The following is a 9319-nucleotide window of genomic DNA, read 5'->3' on the forward strand; positions in this document are numbered from 1 at the left end:
ATAATGACTTATCTGGTCTGGGACCTTGAGACATTTTTCATTCACTCACACAAACATCTAGGAAATATTGCAAGCATATACATTGTAAGTACAATAGGCTGTGTCTCTAGAGTACAACATTTTGAAACTACACCAGGCCTATGTCAGACTGTATTTACCACTCATTCTACCAGATTTATCAAAGGTTTTATTCTCCAGGCCAGGATTCTACCAGATTGATGAGAGGTTTTATTCTCCAGGCCAGGATTCTACCAGATTGATGAGAGGTTGTATTCTCCAGACCAGGATTCTACCAGATTGATGACAGGTTTTATTCTCCAGACCAGGATTCTACCAGATTGATGACAGGTTTTATTCTCCAGACCAGGATTCTACCAGATTGATGACAGGTTTTATTCTCCAGACCAGGATTCTACCAGATTGATGACAGGTTTTATTCTCCAGACCAGGATTCTACCAGATTGATGACAGGTTTTATTCTCCAGGCCAGGATTCTACCAGATTGATGAGAGGTATTATTCCCCCTGGCCAGGATTCTACCAGATTGATGAGAGGTTTTATTCTCCAGGCCAGAGCAGAGCCATGTCAGTAATACAGTAATATGACATTTATCAATGGTTACATCGTCTTTCAAATGACTGCAGTAATATCTGGTGTGTGACTGGACAGTGATCTTGAGTGAAGTCTGGATGTTTGAGTGGCTGACAGCAGGAAGCCAATTAAGAAGGTGACTAGAGAGGGTAAAGCCATGGTCATGGACCACTAGCCTTCATTTACACACAAGAACTCTACTGGCACAAGTAGCCGGCATCAAATGACCACGTACTGCTGTTGTCTGCAGCCCAGCGATGCTGGTGGCGAAAATTATCATCCCAAACTGCTTCCATCAGCGCAGGTGGATGGCATGCTGCATGGAAACCGCGTGCTACTTTAAATGCCTTTACACGCACCGCGTAAAACAAGAAACATCGAGACTTTATGCACATAGAGAAACCTGAACGTGTATATGTTGTCTTTCTTGCATAGTAAGTGAAACAGTTTACTTCCCAGCAGACCAGAGTTGAATAACGCCTGCAGCCCTACGGAGAGTAGAGCAGTACGTTGGTTTCACCATGTGTCCCCCGGCGTGACATTTCACCATAGAGCCTGGGCTTATAAAAACTATGACACAATGTGACTCGGAAACCTCGAGGCTTGACTCCTGGACCATATCATTCCCCCATTATAATCCCCCTCTTCCTATTCCCCATTTCCACAGCATCTTGTAAAAAGACCACTTGCTTATCTCGAACGGCAACCCTATACATCTGCGTTAATACATTATGCATTTGAATGGGGAACCTCCTCGCCTCATGCCGCCGAGGGTTTCAAAACAAGTAATCCGACGGAAGCAGATGTATTATTTATGTACAAAGCACTGGTTTTATTATTCAGAGATCTACATCATCCCTGTCGAAATTATGACCGCTTTTCCCTAATTGCTGTTGACAGCTGAGACCATGCGCACCGGTGAAGGATACATTAGCGGCAGCGAATAACAACCTGCGCTCGGCTCAACACAGAACAGCACTCCGCGGGTATGATCTAATATCATAACACAATCATACTTAGTACAAGTTTACATTTGCGACACTGTTAATATTAGACTACATGCTTCAAGTTAATCACACAGGGTAATATTCTTAACAATAGCGTAACAATACATCGTGCAGATTAAATAGCCTAGTATGAAGATTTCATTGCAATAGCGCAGCGGTTTCCTTTCATAGACTCATCTATTTGACAAGTTACTATTACATTTAGGCTATAGTACCTCTCGCTCTGAACTTGTGATGCAAGATATTGGAGGAAAGTTGACGCCTATGTCAGTGATTCGGGCGCACTTCGGTGGCTTTGCCAAACCACCATCAGCAATATAGCTACAGTTAACGATTAATATAGCTAACGATCGAAACTCTATAGTCACCTGCTGCCAGTTCTCCTCCAGCGAAGGCATCGCAGAGAAGTAGCCGGTGTCATGCACTAGCTGGAGTTCCTGAAAAATACCGTGATTCGCCAAAACGTCCATGGTGATGCTATATGTGCGGAGCGTAGAAAGGAGACTGTTCCACGAAAAAAAAGGAATCCGGCTGCACCTAATCAAATGTCCAAATCCACGTTCATGCCTTTCAAGAAATATAATGCACAGAAAGAAACATAAACAGATCCGAAAGAAGGAAATGTATAGGTTCACTATTTTCTGGAGACTCTAATGAACGAGTTTAGACTTGGTGATAAACGCAAACTTGCAGAGATGATGGAGGCTCCATGTGTATCCGTAGGATATTGCTAGGTAGTAACCTTGCTCATCCCCACTAGGCTTTTCCCCAGCGCTCCGCTTCCGTAGGAAAATGTTCGGGCAGGATGGTAGTAGGCTACAGGCATCACAAGACAAACGGGGAGGAGAGTAGCGAGTGGAGGGGCGTGTACATACTGTCAATCAACTTCGTGCGTGGCTATATAAGGTAAATGGCTTTGACGATCCCGCCAAAGGGGCGATTTGACAGGTTAAGGTGTGTAAGAGGAGGAGATATGCAAATCATTGGACCACAATAAGCTCTCCCTCCCTGTCAGTCAAGCCATATATACGTTTGAAAGGTGAGCTATTTATCCGAGGCTAAATAAATATGGTAATCGGCTCATCTCGGACTGTCTACTAAAATAAGTTAGAGCATAAACGTCTAGTCGTTTTCGTGGGCTCCTCGAATAGACAGGGAAACCAGGCTATATTCGGTTATAGGCCTACACATTAACCATATACTCTACGTGTGACTAAAGTCGTAGACCAAAGAATTTAGAAAGACAAACACAGACCTTGGAGTTTGCTTTGAAGGCACCAGGTCACCCGTGATACAAGTCAGTATTCAACATCCATCCATGTCTGAAGAAGTCCGGAAATGACGTGGAAAAGGCCACTCGGGGCAATTGTGAGAGCTGTTACCTTTTAAGTAGGTTTCGTTTTGTTTGGGTGTCGGGGATGGTGAATGGGGGTGTAAGCATCTGCTACTGTTGCAGAAAGTTGAACCCAGTGATAAAAGTAATTTGAGACTTTTGTTTTAAGCCTGTCCCAAACCTTAACCCTTACGTTAACCATTTGGAGTTAATGACTAACCTCCCTCTAGTGCAACAAGTTGCATGTTCGAATCCAATGATAGAAAGTTGTTTTTGAGATTTTTGTTTTAAGCCTATCTCAAACCTTTACCGTTAATCATTCAAAGTTAATGTCTAATCTTAACCACTTCAAAATGGTGCGTTTGGAACAACTTCAAAAGGATGAAAGTCTAATTGTGACGTGAGACTGTGAGAGTTTGTTGAAGGAACCAACATGTAGCAGTACATGTAGGATATACTCTCTCTTTCCCATTTGGGGTCACCAATTTACACAAGGCCCATTATGTGAGGTAAACAGGATATAGTGTATAACAGTATTCTTCAGTGCAATGATGTTGTTGGAATACGCCTCGTGTTTGTGAATGGAGCATAATTCTCGTTTGACAATAGACTACCATTGTGTGTTAGGGGTGCTTGTCACTACGACCTCTTCTGAACGAGGACGTGAAGGAAGACTCCCCATGTGAGAATTAACTCAACCTTTCACCCCCAGACCCTACATTTTCTTAGTCAATGTAGACAAGATTGTTGGCATCTTACTTAAAAGTCCTTGCTGAGACTGAGGCTGCCCTAATATGGACACCGTAATACAAACCTACAGTACCAGTCAAACGTTTGGACACACCTACTCATCCACAGGGTTTTCTTTATTTAGCTATTGTCTACACTGTAGAATAATAGTGAAGACATCAAAACTATGAAATGACACATATGGAATCATGTAGTAACCAAAAAAGTGTGAAAAAAATCAAAATACATTTTTGCCACCCTTTTGCCTTGATGACAGCTTTGCACACTTGACATTCTCTCAACCAGCTTCACCTGAAATGCTTTTCCAACAGTCATGTGCTGAGCACTTGTTGGCTGCTTTTCCTTCACTCTGCTGTCCAACTCATCCCAATTGTGTGGAGGTTGGTGATTGTGGAGGCTAGGTTATCTGATGCAGCATTCCATCACTCTCCTTCTTGGTAAAATAGCCCTTACACAGCCTGGAGGTGTGTTGGGTCATTGTCCTGTTGAAAAACAAATGATAGTCCCACTAAGCACAAAACAGATGGGATGGTGTATCTCTGCAGAATGCTGTGGTAGCCATGCTGGTTAAGTGTGCCTGGAATTCAAAATAAATCACACAGTGTCACCAGCAAAGCACCATCACACCTCCACACCTCCTCCCCCATGCTTCACGGTGGGAAATACACATACAGAGATCATCCGTTCACCCCCACCAAGTCTCACAAAGACACGGCGGTTGGAACCAAAAAATCTCAAATTTGGACTACAGACCAAAGGACAGATTTCCATCGGTCTAATGTCCATTGCTCATGTTTCTTGGCCCAATCACGTCGCTTCTTCTTAGGGTCCTTAAGTTGTGGTTTTCTTTGCAGCAATTCGACCATGAAGGCCTGATTCACACAGTCTCCTCTGAACAGTTGATGTTGAGATGTGTCTGTTACTTGAACTCTGTGAAGCATCTAGTTGGGCTGTAATTTCTGAGGCTGTTAACTCTAATGAACTTATCCTCTGCAGCAGAGGGAACTCTGGGTCTTCCTTTCCTGTGGCGGTCCTCATGAGAGCCAGTTTCATCATAGCGCTTGATGGTTTTTGCGACTGCACTTGAAGAAACTTTAAGAGTTCTTGAAATGTTCCAGATTGACTGACCTTCATGTCTTAAAGTAATGATGGACTGTCATTTCTCTTTGCTTATTTGAGCTGTTCTTGCCATAATTTGGACTTGGTCTTTTACCAAATAGGGCTGTCTTCTGTATACCAACCGTACCTTGTCACAACACAACTGATTGGTTATCTTCTGTATACCACCCCTACCTTGTCACAACACAACTGATTGGTTATCTTCTGTATACCCCCCCTACCTTGTTACAACACAACTGATTGGTTAGCTTCTGTATACCACCCCTACCTTGTTACAACACAACTGATTGGCTCAAACACATTAAGAAGGAAATACATTCCACAGATTAACTTTTAAGAAGGCACAATTGAAATGTTAATTGAAATGCATTCCAGGTGACTACCTCATGAAGCTGGTTGAGAGAATGCCAAGTGTGTGAAAAGCTGTTATCAAGGCAAAGGGTTGCTATTTGAAGAATCTCAAAAAAAAAAAATGGATTTGTTTAACACTTTTTTGGTTACTACATGATTCCATATGTCTTATTTTGTAATTTTGATGTATTTCACTATTATTCTACAATGTAGAAAATAGTAAAAATGAAGAAAAACCCTTGAATGAGTAGGTGTTCTAAAACTTTTGACCGGTAGTGTATATGAGACTGAGGCTGTCCTAATATATATTGACTCAGGAGACTAAAAACAGGTAGACGAAAACTATTCTGATGCCTACTTTCACCTCATCTGTTTTTATGTGAGTAACAGAGCTTATTTGCCTGGATTTGTGTCAGTCTAGTTTATACTGAGTTACCTTACACACACACACACACACACACACACACACACACACACACACACACACACACACACACACGGTGGCATGCAGCAGAGCCGTAATCTTATTACAGTGTTCTGGGAGGCTGGCTGACGGCCCTGGATGTGTGACTTACACATGGCATTTGGGGAGGGAGAGCACGCTGTGAGCTGATGAAGCACTGACTGACATTTATCCATTTGACTCGTTCAGCTCTCACTCTGTCTCACTCTCTCTCTGTCTCTCTTTTTCTCTCTCACAGACACAGAGACACAGACAAACACACGCATGCACACACGTAACCACACAGTCTCTTTCTCTCTACCTCCTCTCTACATCTCTCCCTTTCCATTTTTCTCCCTACGTGTTGAGCCAGAGAGAGAGAGCTCAGATAAGATGTTCTCCCTACGTGTTGAGCCAGAGAGAGAGAGCTCAGATTAGATGCTCTCCCTACATGTTGAGCCAGAGAGAGAGAGCTCAGATAAGATGTTCTCCCTACGTGTTGAGCCAGAGAGAGAGAGCTCAGATAAGATGTTCTCCCTACGTGTTGAGTCAGAGAGAGAGAGCTCAGATTAGATGTTGTCCCTACATGTTGAGCCAGAGAGAGAGAGCTCAGATAAGATGTTCTCCCTACGTGTTGAGCCAGAGAGAGAGAGCTCAGATAAGATGTTCTCCCTACGTGTTGAGCCAGAGAGAGAGAGCTCAGATAAGATGTTCTCCCTACGTTTTGAGCCAGAGAGAGAGAGCTCAGATAAGGTGAAAGAAAAACTAACGATAGAGCTCATGCAAAAACACAGACCAAGACATGTAGCACCAACACACACACAGGCATTTTGCTTATCGCTGCATGGTTGACTGAGGTGTAAATATTTAACAACTGCTGGTGAGGACCCTGGGGGGGTAGACCTACCATCACACACACACACACACACACACACACACACACACACACACACACACACACACACACACACACACACACACACACACACAGTATGACCTTATCATACCAGCCTATGTTATGTGGCAGTAAACACACGGAGTATCACCGTATCATCCCAACCCATGTTGCATAGTGGTAAAGTGCATGCATACACACGCTGCTATAGCAACATAAAAGCTTCCGTCAGTTCCATTGAGAGTCCCTGGGTGCATGCATATCATAGATAAAAAACAAACCGTCCACCTCTCTGCTCACACTGTTGCACAGGGATGCTGACATCGCCTTCACCTGGCAGTTAGTGCTTTTACAGTATAAATAATTGAACGACTGCGATCCATCATTGGAATATGAGGCAGCAGGGCTGCTAATCCCGTCAGCTGAATGCAGGGCTTTTATTGAGGAAGATGGATCAGGACAATTTCAATGGACTTTAGTAGAGCAGAGAGCACAATGACAGATGCCCTTTACCCAAAAGGCAGTGGCTGGGTGTGTCACTGACAGGAGTTCACTCATTCAGGTATTTAAACAGGATGAGATTAATGGGGACCTCTATGCTCGGTGTTCATTGGTTCTAGTCTATTATGGTAAGCCTGCAGTGGAGTGGAACATCCATATGACCGCACATTTCAATGGTGTCTATGTGTGTGTTACCGTGGTTGCACTTCCTGGGACAGTTTCTGGGACTCAGATTCTATCTATTCTTGGACTAATAAATATGTTTAATGGAGATGCTTCATTGAAGCAATCACTGGTGTAGTGGTGCCTGGAGAAGTGGGTATACTCTCATTTTTCCAAAACATTTCCCAAACGGACCGCCCGGCGAAGGAATGGCGGCCTGTGTGAAAAATCATATGAGAATTGTACTCTGAATGACCTAAGATGATCAATGCCATATTGGTCTTTCACAGTAAGACCAACCCAAGCTGTGCCGGTGAGTAGGCTAATAGTAGACTACCATTCAAATAGATGAGAACAGGAATGAACAGGTTTCTGATTGTTCCCATTTCTTTCAGGTTTTAGCTCTCAAAGTCACGCTTTTTAAATAGAAAAACAACAACATTGGAGGTTCTAAGTCCACAATAATGCTTAAATCACTTCAGGAGACCACTTTTGAGGACTGGGTTAAATCTAAGAAATGTATATTTTGTTGTTGTGTCGTTACCCTTTAATGAAAGTGTACAGGCAACCAGTGTTTCTGTAGCACACATGAGATGGAGCAGAACAAATAGCCACGGGGATCATGATATCATTTGGCCAGGAAGACATAGGCTACTTTAGTTAACATTTCATTGAGAAGGTTTTGGGGAAGCCGTTCCATCTGAAAACAATTGCATGTGTAGTGTACGTTTTAGAACAGTGTTTTCCAGCTGATGACATTCTGTAACATTGGCATGTTGGCTTAACCAGCGTGTGCACATCGCTGCACTTACATGTGCAGAAATAAGACTTTATCAACATTTTAAGATAAACATTCTGATCTGTTCCATCAGCCTTATTAATTGATACAGCATATACCTCCACTACTTTGATACACATCAGTGGGAATTATGAAGTGAGTATATGCAATGCCCACTGAAGAAAAGGTGTGTATATGGGCGTATACCTGCATATAGAGTACCACAGTATGAGTCATTATAACCATAACATCTATCGGTCAAACAGGGAAATGGTTCCAATCTTTTTCAGAAGGTCTGTGTTTCGTGTCTTCTTACCCTGGCATGACGTTTTGATAGCCTGGTCTGTGTTTCGTGTCTTCTTACCCTGGCATGATGTTTTGATAGCCTGGTCTGTGTTTCGTGTCTTCTTACCCTGGCATGATGTTTTGATAGCCTGGTCTGTGTTTTGTGTCTTCTTACTCTGGCATGATGTTTTGATAGCCTGGTCTGTGTTTTGTGTCTTCTTACCCTGGCATGATGTTTTGATAGCCTGGTCTGTGTTTCGTGTCTTCTTACCCTGGCATGATGTTTTGATAGCCTGGTCTGTGTTTCGTGTCTTCTTACCCTGGCGTGATGTTTTGATAGCCTGGTCTGTGTTTCGTGTCTTCTTACCCTGGCGTGATGTTTTGACAGCCTGGTCTGTGTTTCGTGTCTTCTTACCCTGGCGTGATGTTTTGATAGCCTGGTCTGTGTTTCGTGTCTTCTTACCCTGGCGTGATGTTTTGATAGCCTGGTCTGTGTTTCGTGTCTTCTTACCCTGGCGTGATGTTTTGAAAGCCTGGTCTGTGTTTCGTGTCTTCTTACCCTGGCGTGATGTTTTGATAGCCTGGTCTGTGTTTCGTGTCTTCTTACCCTGGCATGATGTTTTGATAGCCTGGTCTGTGTTTCGTGTCTTCTTACCCTGGCGTGATGTTTTGATAGCCTGGTCTGTGTTTCGTGTCTTCTTACCCTGGCGTGATGTTTTGATAGCCTGGTCTGTGTTTCGTGTCTTCTTACCCTGGCGTGATGTTTTGATAGCCTGGTCTGTGTTTCGTGTCTTCTTACCCTGGCGTGATGTTTTGATAGCCTGGTCTGTGTTTCGTGTCTTCTTACCCTGGCGTGATGTTTTGATAGCCTGGTCTGTGTTTCGTGTCTTCTTACCCTGGCATGATGTTTTGATAGCCTGGTCTGTGTTTCGTGTCTTCTTACCCTGACGTGACGTTTTGATAGCCTGGTCTGTGTTTCGTGTCTTCTTACCCTGGCGTGATGTTTTGATAGCCTGGTCTGTGTTTCGTGTCTTCTTACCCTGGCATGATGTTTTGATAGCCTGGTCTGTGTTTCGTGTCTTCTTACCCTGACGTGACGTTTTAA

At 43.4% G+C, this 9319-nt stretch overlaps 1 pseudogene; it reads right to left on the reverse strand.

The window, feature by feature from the left end:
• The window catches only part of LOC109886554 (Krueppel-like factor 7), a 47761-nt pseudogene extending 45365 nt beyond the window's left edge, over positions 1-2396 (reverse strand).
• Positions 2397-9319: the final 6923 nt, after the last annotated feature.

This window comes from Oncorhynchus kisutch, unplaced genomic scaffold (genome assembly GCF_002021735.2).
Source record: "Oncorhynchus kisutch isolate 150728-3 unplaced genomic scaffold, Okis_V2 Okis05a-Okis16b_hom, whole genome shotgun sequence".
NCBI lineage: Eukaryota > Metazoa > Chordata > Actinopteri > Salmoniformes > Salmonidae > Oncorhynchus > Oncorhynchus kisutch.